Here is a 12,500-nt window from a genome sequence, read left to right as displayed (position 1 = left end):
GTACATCTCAGTTGACCCACAGAATTAGTGACTAGCCTGGGCAGCTAAATAGTGATCGGAAAGACTGAAGTCTTTTTGTGCGTTTTCATTGCCACACAATTATGTTTACCTAATATTAATTCTCGATAACTTTGTCATCGCACGATCTTCCGCTACTACAATTACTCCGATGAAATTGCAATGGCAACATGCGCGAGCACTTCCAAGCAGTGCACCTGAGCTAATTTGTTCAGTCAGACGGAAGATTAATAAGTAAATACTTCAATGTGACCTGACTTAAATTGGTTTTCTCCCTTTTTGATCGATTTCTTTCCTTCAAAGAAGAAACAAAACTGCGAAGTGCGTTAATTTTGAATGCAATCAAACGATAACTGTACTTTCTAAGAAACTGTTGATGGCACTCATGAACATGCCTAGAAGTACTTCTTCCGAAAGTACGATTGTTTTGTTGAAAATCCACTGGAGAAACTGAAATTGTAGCCACGTACGTTCTTTGTGAGTTCAGTCTTCCATTAGACCGGCTTGCGCGAAAAACATTTACAACTACTTTGGGCTCCAATATCTTGTTTAAGGACTGTGCCTACTAATTAAAGAGATTTTGCCCCGGAGGGTGATTATGCAAGAAATTTAGATCTTAACAAGTGCTACTGAAATCCAAAAAGAAAATTTGGGGGTAACCACACATTTTTCAAAGATAATTCATTAATAATATTTGTAAAAAGCTCTAAAATACTGTCAAAGCAATGTATGGCGTTGTGCATGAATTTTTTTTTTTTGAAAGCTCTGCACGATTTTTTTTCCGACAGCACTTCTTTTAATGTTAAAGAAATGCAAAGCTTCGCACAGTTTAATTACAGTACTGCTCAAGGTGACAGTCTCTTTGGAGTCTTGATTTTTGTGAAATTCGAGTATCGTGATTATCGAGAAAGAAATGAGCAATTATAAAAGGTATCGCACCTGATGCCTTGAGGGATGTTTTTCACTTGTCAAGGAAACTCAGCTTCGTCGTGTTGGTCGATACTATTCTTTACAGTTGAACGCAAAGGCTAAAAGCAAGAGAAGTTCGAAGGCAATGTAGTACGTATGTTCAGTGGTGTTTTCTCGGTTGAAGATTAAAACGTCCTGTCCAATCGACAAATGGATCATGCTTCAAAGAGTTCACTGCCTGATTTACTTCCAAAAAGCACAGGTTGTGTTGGTCTTGGAATGCAGGTTGGGGGCCCTACAAGAGCTGTTTGATGGTTTACCTGTAGAGTGCAATGTTGAATGCTTGACCTACAGTATTTTTCCTGCGGTGTGCAATGCAGAGTGGGGGCTCTTGAAAGAGCCGTTGTCCACTGGTACTTGTAATGACATAGACAAAGCAACATTAACTATAAATCCCACCTTGCAAGGCCACATCAAACAACAAAGTATACACAGTGGGACAAGATGAATTCCTGAGGGGTTGAGGGCTGTCCACCAGTGGACTTTACAAGGCCTGTGCCCTTCTGCTGTCTCTCCCAGAGAGAAAATGTGTCAGTTGCGTGCTCTAATAGAGAAAATTTATGTATTCTTGTAAAAACTGAAGGACAGAGAACATATTTTCCTCATGTCGAATCTTGTTTTAGCTTTTCTCAGATTGGACAGGCTTTTTTCCTTTTCTGGTATGTAGCCTTGGTTTGGCTGTTATTAAAGCAGTGCTCCTTTTTTTTGTCTGATTTGGTCGTTTGTTTTCCAGAACATTTTTTAAGGGATGCATTGTGCCATAAAGAAAGAGATTTTCTTATAAAACCCAGCCAAATCTGAACAAATCTAGCTATTGAAAAGTCAATTTTTTAGAATTTGAACCACAGCAAGTATTTTCCAGTCCTTCAATATTTTTTATATTACCCAAGACGGTTGAAAATATAAAGTACAGCTGAACACATATAGTAAGATTATTTTATTTGATGAACGCCTTGTGACGAGTATAATAGGTTCTGGAGGGAGGGGAGTCCCAAATTGCTAAAAACAAAACCCACTGAGCAATCTGGGACTCCCTCCAGGGGGACATATATTCCCCTCGTCGCCAGGCGTCCCGAGTTCAGTGCCATTTTGAATTGGAAGCTTCGCGAGGACAACGCTTTCGGGCCGCCATTTTAGCAGGTCAACTTACAAGTTCTACGGAGCCTGGTGGCTTCGCGTTGCTACTTGGAGATGCTTCAGTGGATTCATGGTTTAGAGATATTCCTGTTCCACAAACCTGGCGTGTTTATTTAGCGACTGGATTCGATTTTCACGAAAAAAATCGTGCTTGTTTTGGATCGATAGGAGTCCTTAAGTTGGCTTCTGTCTCCTACCTTGTCACTATACTATGAAGGAAGGTGAACGGGGACCATTTTTCCCGAAACTTCGTGTACGTATTAAAAACAACAACAGCTCACCACATGGTAAGTTTTATTTATTTATTTTTATTTCCATTTTCTAGCAGATTTTTAGACCTAAACTTCGCCCCATATGTTCTCTATATTTACAGTGAGCCTGGGTTACCTGTCGTATGCGCATAGATAAATTTTCGTTTCTTGCTCATGTTTGGTAATTTAGTAAATGCAAATACTGAGTCAGAATGGTTTGGAATAGGGCGATTTGCTTGGAAATTTTGAATATTGTGATTACCGCGAGCTAATGAGCTATTTTTCTTATAAATATGCATTTTTTTCATATATCCGCGTCATTGAAGCTTGCAGCCCCCTGAGTTCCCTTGAGAGTAAGGGTGTACTTTCCAGTTTACTCGTTTTTAATACGATCTCTCACGAACACTCACGATCGCCGCCGATGGTAGAAGGGGCGTTTAATTACACGAAATCAACTTTTTACAAGATTTCCTATGATTCTCGCAAGCTAATTGAAGGTCCCTTTTGGCTGTCTATCGCCATAGTTCTTGTACTCAGTGTGGCTGCATGCAGTCCGAATTACTGATGCTGTAGGTCTGTTTAGTCATAAAGGCAGCCCAAGAATAAATACTCTTGGATGTGCCGAATAAAGCAATGCGGCACACCTAAAGGCTATGTGATGTAATTGCATTTCATGGAGTATCGTCAGGTGAAAACGGGTTTCGGCCAGCTAAACCAATGCAAAATGCACAACCTCAGGCATGTGATCTTTGATGTTTGTTTAAGATCCATACTACTTTTTAGAGCATCTTTTCTTCATCAAAACCTTTCCGTCTTCAAGGATATAAACGTAAGGGTCATATAAGCCGCTGGGAGGGAGGTAACATGACATTGCTGTTATGTGATACAGTGTTGTGGAGGCAATCCTTCTAATAGCACAATCTCTTGAAAGTGTTTAAACTGCTTTTAGCAGCTTCATTCACTTTACCGGGATTAAAAATGGGGTGAGAGATACAAGCAACTAAAAACGAAATATAGGGTGTTTTTGGATGACTGTCGTGTTGCTATGGTGACGTATTGCGTCATGATAATGAACGCATCTTGTTACTGAAGCAACAAGGGCGTTTAATATGGTATCATGACATTCCTGTTATATGATACAGTGCTGTGGAAGCAATTCTTCTAATAGTACATTCTCTTGAAAGTACTGAAACTGTTTTGAGCCATCTTAAGCTCCGTCGCTAGTGTGTTTTGGGGAAATGTCGTCGCGAACCAGGAGCTCATGATGAGCTCCTGCGCGAACTTGTTAAAGAATACTGCAAGTTAATTTCCGATAGCATGGAGCTAAAATAGATCCTACTCACTTCTTCATTTCGTTTATTCTTTGTAGATCATGTGACAATACTTAAGAGAGAATTTTCTGCCGTAACAAATCTATATATTTAAAGTGCGGGTTATAGCTAAAATTGAGAGAAGTGATCCTCGCACTTTAAGTCCACCTAAACCAAAAAATATATTTTTCTCTTAAAAAATTAAGCGTAGTTTTTGGGAGCATTCTGACGCCAATTTTTTTCCGACTGCCTAAATACTAGATTTTCTGTGCCCCTTTAAAACTTCCGTTTCAAGAAATCACGACCGCGCAAAAGAGGTCTGGGAAGAGCGATGGAAGTGACGTCAGATTGAGAGCCCACAGGATACAAGCTTCACCAAACTCGTTCCCAGGGGAGGAACGAGGTGGAAGCTTTATTTGCTTTCTCCTTGATAAAAAAGTTCTTTTAACGTAACGTTAAAAATGTCTTGCCCCTCGTCAGATTCTGACGTCGCTGGTCATTTTTCCGAAGACTCGAAAATGGATTACGATATAGAAATGGAAGACGATGGTCATGATTTATCTCCATCGACATCATATAACCTCGTGCGATGAAGATATCATCACCTTTGCTGACGACCCAAAGGCTGACAAGGAATGGACTGCCAATTACGAAAAAGGAAAAACAAGCTGACAAAGCACTAGAACGACAACTGAAGGCCGGTAAAACTGAGGGAAACGTTGAAGTGGCTTATATAGTAGGAATACTTGCACATTCTGCATGGTGATCTCTGTGCGCACCTACCGAGTCTGCTTTCGTTGATTGTATGTTTCTTGTTTGGCTGTTACTTCTTGCATCGACAGTTCATCATGATTTGTTTCCTTTTATTCATTCGTTGAATTCTGTATTGTGTAGGTGCAAGTGTGGAAATTGCCAGTGTCGATTTTCTTCAAAACATTAGCGAGTACTATTGCTGCAGGGAGTTGGAAGGCTATTTAGAGTCTTGTGAAAGTGACCTTGTCCTTCAAAATGTTGGCCACGGCGTTAAATTGTCCTGTGTGATTCAACATCCCAGGATTTGAACCCATTTGCCTTCAGAAATGGAGTCTTATGTTAACAGCCGGAAAATGAGGCAAAGCAAGAGGAAAGCAAATGTATCAACAAACAAGTGACGAAGCAAGGTGAGCGGTGAATTTTTTTTTTTTTTTGGCTAAGATATGGTTTACAAATAGAGTACATGTTCTATACTGCTGGTGTATTTGATTAAATATCTGATTTTATCTTTGCTTCGTTTCTTTTTATTGCTTCCACTTCCATTTCTCTTATAACTTGAGTCTTCTGCCATGAGAATCGTTTAATTAAACGCCTTTCATATTTGTCTTGTCACGTTTGATCAAAAGCGGTCCAAACGTCGAGTAAAGGCCTCTCTTTTGAAATTCTTCAAGCACAAACTGAACCCATCTTCTTCGACGTTTCGTAATTTCATGGCCGGGCGATTGCCGTCAAAATACGGTATCAGGAAATGAAGCCTTATACCGCCTTTTAAACTTCTGGTATTGTGTCATCCTGCTGCTTCGCATGTAAGCTGCATTCAAAAAATCCGCAGAGAAGTCAAATTTTGACCTTTTAATTGCAGCTAGACCCATACCTCTCTTGTCTCGGTAGCGCGGCTAACATGGCAGTATTTTTCCGTTAATTTTATACGTATTCAACAACAGATCGTTTCTCTTATAACTTGAGCTTTCTGCAAGGAGAATCGTATTAGAAATAGGTGTTTAATGAAACGTCTTCCATATTTGTGTTGTCACGTTTGATCAAAAGCGGTCTAAACGTCGAGTGAATTCCTCTGTTTTGAAATGTTTCGAGCACTGTGACAAACTGAACCAATCTTCTTCGACGTTCATGGCTTCATGGCGATTGTCGTCAAAATACGGTATCATGAAATGAAGCCCTATAGCGCCTTTTAAATTTCTGGTATTGTTGCATTCTGCTGCTACGCATGTAAACTGCAGTCAAAAAATCCACATTGAACAAGTCAAATGTTTAGAAAACTCTGGCTTTTATGTCACAATAGCAGCTAGGCCCATATCTGTCTTGCTTCGGTAGCTAGTGCGGCCAACAGAGCAGTATATGGGCCAACATGTCGGAGTTTTACCGCAAATTTTACGTATTGAACAGACCATCAAATATCGAGATTTAAACCAAATCAACAACTTTTTTTTGTCAAAATGCCCCTTAAGTCACGCTAATATAATTTTTTTGAGAATCTTCAGTGGTGAAGCGGAAAGAAGCGGTTCCGATAAAACAGAAGCTCCGGGTTCGAATCTAATTCACGGATATGATTTTTTAATTTCCTTATTTTCTGTGCTACCACAAGTCCTTGGACACAGTGTCCTAAATTGACGATGACAGTAAATTCTATTCAAAGCTAATTACGAATTAACGGTAATCGTTAATTTAGAGAAGAGCTCATGTTGGAAGTAGTAAATAGGCCTTTTTCGATATATTAAAAGAAAGGATAGGTTTAATAGAGGACAAAAATGTTAAGCGAGACAATCGGCTGGCGTGAAAACACGCCCAAAGACGGTGGAAAATGGATGATATGCAAATATTTTTCACATTCATTCCAACGTGTTTCTCTTGGTTTTGTCCTCACTGACTCACTATCAACCCGAATATTTTGATATTTCGAAAATGGCCTATTTTGTTGGGCTCCCGTGCCGGCAGCGGGTTATCATGAGACGAAATTGCGAGAAGTTATCCTCGCACACTTAACTTAGCAATTGTCTTATCATGACACCTGAAAAATTCAGCAGGCTTTAACGGCAATTTTCGCACCCGAGACACATTCATGCTTGATCGCCAAAAACAAAATTAAGTTTTAAAATCTCCTTTGTATCGTGATATGATCCTTGTGTTCGGAATCAAATGTGTAATGGAATAAGACCAGTCTGAGCATCGTGTAACGGGAGGCGGATGGGTCATAACATCTTCTGAAATAAAAGTTCACACAAGTAGAATTTTTATTCCAATACGAACTAGTGAACTTCCTACGGCGTTTGTATGTAATCACTCTCTTTCCTGCCCCGATATATTCCTTCAACCCTTTCGTAATTTTTTACAGTGAGAACCGAGCATCATGCATACTCGAGACTGAAGCCCCGAGCAAATGAAAGGCTTCAAGGTCCTTCAACATTTTCTTCAACATCCGTTCGATTTTGTTGAAGAGCGATGTTGAAAGCTTTCGCCTAAAGACAACTGTTTACGCTGTTGTGCCGCATTACAATCAAAGAAATTATTTTAATTCCCTGAATTGCTGTTAAAGGCGATAGCTCGTTTTGACTCAAAAAAAATGTGGACTCTTGAAGATCGTACGATATCACGGCAAAGGCGCGTTTACACGACAGAGCAAAAATGGCACGGGTCCGATAAAAAGTGGAACGGTTCCAATCATGTTGTAAAGAAACAGTGAACTTTTATCCTTTCCGCTACGGAACCATAGGCGCCTATGATCCCGTAGCGGAACGGATAAAAGTTCACTGTTTCTTTACAAAACTGAATGGAACCATTCTACTTTTTATCGGACCCGTGCCATTTTTCCTCTGTCGTGTAACCGCACCTCAAAATTGTGATGATCTGCCTTCTGTTGACCTCGTTTGTGTACTTTGTCAACGGCGAAGAAAGTTATATTACTCGAAATCACCCGCTTCAAGTTCTCTTTCGCTTTAGTTCACTCAGTGAAACTTTTCTTGCCAGTTGACCCATCAGTTCTAAACGTTTACGTTCATTTCAGTCATAAAGTCGACCAATAAAATCCCGATGCAACAGTGATTTGTTAATTTGGTAGCTGTATACTTGGTAATATTGTGTTGACTTGAATTTATCACGGTCAATTTTCATTGTAAATACAGCTCTTACCACTCAGCCTATCTTTATTCGTCGTGATTCTATTCATCCATTCCCATTATGTCATCAACTGGCATATTTTGCTGTTTTTTTGCGTTATTAAAATCATGCCAATAGAGCCCTTTCATGTTACAAAATTTACCTCTGCTGTTCCCGTTTCAGTGCTGCTTTAGGAATCCCCAAACCTCAAATCATACACCATAGCACGAGAGGAACCACTAACTTAGTGAGTACACTAAAAGGCCACCCTTCCCATGCAAAACTGTTACAAAGGGAAGGGGAATAAAAAGAGCCCCACAAAATCTGTTTTGATGTTTATAACCGTTATTGCTTTCATACTGTAAATGAATGTAAATAAAACGTAATAAAGTTTTGTATTGCTAATATACCTTTGAGAGGAAGACAGCGACGCTAACGAAAGCTTGAAAAATGAATCAACATTTTCTGACGCTATCGTAGACCTGTTTGCCGTCTATATCCCGCACTGTTCGAGTATCACAATATCGGCGAAAATGCTCCAAGTGTATTGTATTGAAAGAATTCGTTATTGAAGTAAATATGGAGAATGAAGGATTGCTTGGAAGTATGTTCACGTTGTCGTCAAAACTTCATCGATTGAATGTAGTTACATTTATTCCTATTTTACTTTATTAGGGACTTCAACATCTACGAAGGCGACGAACTGAAAACATCACCTCAAAATATAAACTTTGCGCTTTCGTAAGAGTTCCGCGATTATTCTGTCTCGTTCATGTCATGAGGCGAAGTATCCTAAAACTCAATTGAAAACGAACGCTTCCTCACGTTATTGTCAAAACCCGGCTCAAATTTGGTGATTTTATGTCGCAAAGTACTGGCAGAAATACGTGATAACAAGTACCCACTACGTTTATTTTTTCTCTTTTAACCAAATGATATACGTTACGTTCTCTTTACTCTGGCCTTCGTCGTTTCTTAAACTCTGCTTTACTTTCTTGTTTTCCAGAGGACGGAAAAGAAATCTGTTGAGAAATATATGCTCCAACTGCAGCACGCCTTTTTGCGGCATTAAAACCTAGTTTAGGACGAGTCGCTGTTTCTGTTGCATCCTCGTCCTTGTCAAAACTCTTTGTTATGGACAAGTGAGACATAAGTACATCATTTACGACATGTTCGCGTACGTTTCATCTTATTCAAACTGACAACCGTTCATGCTAAAGGTTAAGGACGGATTTTCATCGCATTGTACAGACCAAATTTCATTCGGCATGTCAACTTTTCCAGTTCTTCAACAAATGACCCAATTGTTTCTATCAACAACCAGAGCATTTTAATTCTAACACTGAATTCACTTGGCTTACAGAAAGATCCTTGGGGAGCGAAGACATTAAATCGGCGAAAGCTTATTAAATGTGTCACTCTAGCTTTTCTGCATTCTTTGGTTCAAGAGAAAGGTACAGACAGTTCTAAATCCGTCGTCTTATAGGTAAGAACGCTGCTCTAAGAACTGTAATATGTCAACAATGTATGCGCAAGATCGGCGCTCTCTGTTGCACAGACCGTCGGCGTCAATTAAGTCAGATGTAGAATGTTATTTTTACAGTACCCTACATGGACAAATTGAAAAGTTATTGTCAGATGCTCGCGACCTCCCGGCATAACCTAAAATTTGCTCAGTTCACGTCGTCGTAGTCAGGCCGAGAACGGCAATTGGCATGGAAACACGCTTCCAAAACTACGGTTTGAAAACAGTTAATGATGAAGCACTGTCATTTCCTGCTGTTAGATTTCATAACCTTTTGCTAGTCTTTCAGAAAAGCCAACCGAGCAAAGTTACTTTGAAACCACGTGCATTTATCATCATCCTAGAAATATTTATATGCAAATCTGTCTGAGCAGTCCAACTGTTCATGGGGAATATTTCAGGGTTGCGGTCCCATTAAAGGCAAAGCTTGTTTTCCTTGGCTATCTCTTAGAGTTTCTTAGTCACAAAAATATTGTTATTCCACTTGGATGTAGATTGATTGTGTACACCAGGTGAAAATAATTTTCAATCCGTTGACTGACATATTGACATTTACGCGCGTGACTCTTTGTTCAGTCAAAAGCATCTCAGTTGTAAACGCGAAAAAGTTCAAGCTTGTATCTTTGTGAAGCTCTCTGCAGAATCAATAAAACTTCTTTCTTCACGGCAAAAAAACTAGCGTTCACCCGCTAGGAAAACGATCGGTGAATATTGCAAAATGCGGCATTTTTCAAACATTTGCTTGCGTTTTCCGATCGTAAAATCCAAGGTTTTCTGTTTGTTTTCCAGCCGGTGAACTCGAGTTTTCGTTCCATTATCCGACAGTTTTCCATTAGGGTGAACAACAGGAAAACAAGCCGTTTTCCAGGTGTTTACCGCCTGGTTAACGCTTTGAAAACAGATTGTTTTTCGTTGTTTTACCGGCGTTTTCCAGTCGCAAAACAGCGTGTTAACTGGAGTTTACTCGGAGTTTTCTCGCATTGTCCTGGTGTTCACCGCGCGGTTAACGTTGTGAAAACAGATTGTTTCCAGTTGTTTTACCGGCGTTTTCCAGTCGCAAAACAGCGTGTTAACTGGAGTTTACTCGGAGTTTTCTCTCATTGTCCTGGTGTTCACCGGGCGGTTAACGCACGCTAAACAGGTTGTTTTCCATTGTTTACTGGTGTTTTCCAGTTTCAAAACAACGCGTTCAGTGGAGTTTTCAGCGAGTTTTTTTGCATTTTGGCGAACAGTGAATGCGCGGAGAACGCCAAAAAACGGCTTGTTCTTCAGCGTTCACTAGTTGGTTAATGCTTAAAACCAAGGTGTTTGCCTTGAGGGAAAACGCGGTGTTGTCACACAAATGCACCTACTTTCCTGCCTTTTCTGCATTTGCGGCTTCTCCTTTTCGCTGATATTTTACATGCACTTTAAAATCAGTTGGGTGGCGTAGCTTACAAATTTGGCTGTATTTACGTTTTCATTTACTCTGAGTTCGTAGCTGTTACTCTACTTTCACAATGAAATTCAAATGATTCAATGTTGTTGGCAGAAGGACTTGACTCCCTCCCTGATTATGTCCCAGAAATAAAATATGAGATACATGTATACCTTACACTGTTTTATTATCAATGACTCAAACAGGCACTTGCCTATTTCTATTATGTACAACAATACCAAAACATTTATTTATACTATATACAAATTGATAGCTACACTCTTTTAACACATGATAGTGTTTTCTTGGTGCAAGCTAGCTTAAGATATTAAGTAACAAATTATATGGAGATGTTTTCATATCACTGGTACAAATACTGTACCCTGCATATACATTTTATCATTTTTATCATGAAAGTAAAAAAAAGTGAACAAGGATGTCAGCCAAATGTTTGAATGTGTGAACTGCACGACAAAAGAACAAAAAGGCACAGAACAGTGTAACCTCAATATAATTGTACTGTACCAAAATGCCTAAACATATTAGTCTCTATGTGGGATTGTATAATTATTACACAGTCCCAGGTAGTAAACACAACACAACGCCATTAATTCAATTTGCTGTGGACTCATAGGTGCAGCCTAGTTTGATTAGTGTCACAGTGATGACTGAGGGTGAGTTCGATTGCAAAATCCGGATTTTGATCTTAAAATCTGGATATTCGGATTTCCAATCGAACACAAAATTTGAAAAAGATTTTGTCACAGATCCCACTAACTGATCCCGACAATGATTTCCCACAATTGAAATCCGTGACAAAATCTGTTTTATTTTGTGTTGGATTGGAAATCCGAAAGATCCAGATTTTAAGATCTAAATCTGGATTTCCCAATTGAAAGCAACCTAATATCATCCTTGATAAAAATACAGACTTAAGAAAAAATATTTACAACTTAATGGCCCAGAAAAGTTTCTCTGGGACTTCATTATGTCTTCTGTTGCTGGGAGGGCCAACCCTCCTGTTTACACACTGCCTCCTCTGCTGGTTTGACAGTCTTTCTTTGCGGCACAAGTCCAAACCATGAAGGAAAGTGGATACCTCCTCTGCTCTCCAGACAAGAGGCCTTGTAACCAGTGTGTCTTGCTCTTCATCTGATTCATTGGATGAAATCAGGTAGGAATGCAGAGCTTCAAACGTCTCCAGTTACTGTGGAACAAAGAAATTTTGTCAATAAACTTTGGTCTGTATAAAGACTGAGGTAATACAAAGCCACACGAAATGTATGAGAGAATTGTTCTTAGTGGTGAAAGCCATCATGACTACATGTGTTGTTTAGGGTTAGGGTTAGGGTTAGTAACATACTGGGGTACAACAAGCATTCTCAAAACTGAAAAACTGAAGGATCATACTGTGCATTGAAACCGATTTTTTTTCTGGCCATACTTTTCTGATTCTAAGGAATCCGAATGTAACGTAAAATACTTCTCAAGCAAGCTGCTGGTGTACATAAAACTACTTTTACTACATTGTGTATGCACCAAATCATTACTGGTATTTTAGAAAAATCAACAGTGATTATGAATTGACCTCTTGCCCTCCAAAAAGGATGAAGACATGATACGAAATGGTTATCATTAACCATTATTTTACTCTGTCTACTTTAAATTTTTGAAACAGTAGGCAAGTGAAATCTCACCCTTTTGGTTCTTTGCCTTCTTTTCTGCTCCTGCTTGTACTGCTCATATGTATCATTGTCCATCTGTTTCCTCTTCTTTTTGTTGGAGGCAAAGTTTGAGAGATGGCATCTAAAAAATCAAAAGTTTAATCACAGTTTAAACATTGTGGCTACAAATATTACTACATAATATATAGGAGGATATTACAACGTAAATGGCCGCGCAGAGATAAGAAATTTCTCATTGAGTGTTGAAAAATATTTCACGAGTGAGTGAAGCAACACAAGTGAAATATTTTTCAACACGAGAAGAGGAATTTCTTATCTCCAAGT

The 12,500-nt window shown here is 39.2% G+C and overlaps 1 protein-coding gene and 1 long non-coding RNA gene across 2 annotated transcripts in view; one reads left to right on the top strand and one right to left on the bottom strand.

Moving 5' to 3' along the window:
• The window catches only part of LOC138027693 (uncharacterized), a 106,669-nt gene that overhangs the window by 31,055 nt on the left and 63,114 nt on the right, over positions 1-12,500 (top strand). The gene's annotated exons all lie outside the window — the stretch shown is intronic.
• LOC138027730 (uncharacterized) overlaps positions 10,662-12,500 on the bottom strand; it is a 4,012-nt gene continuing 2,173 nt past the window's right edge. Inside the window, exons 3-4 of the long non-coding RNA XR_011127499.1 lie at positions 12,189-12,297; positions 10,662-11,698 (exon numbers count right to left, since the gene is read on the bottom strand). This is a non-coding gene — a long non-coding RNA (uncharacterized lncRNA). The remainder of the gene's footprint in view (positions 11,699-12,188; positions 12,298-12,500) is intronic.

Source organism: Montipora capricornis, chromosome 12 (genome assembly GCF_036669925.1).
Source record: "Montipora capricornis isolate CH-2021 chromosome 12, ASM3666992v2, whole genome shotgun sequence".
Taxonomy (NCBI): Eukaryota; Metazoa; Cnidaria; class Anthozoa; order Scleractinia; family Acroporidae; genus Montipora; species Montipora capricornis.
Note: the sequence above shows the minus strand (reverse complement) of the source record. Positions and strands in the feature narration are given on the sequence as shown.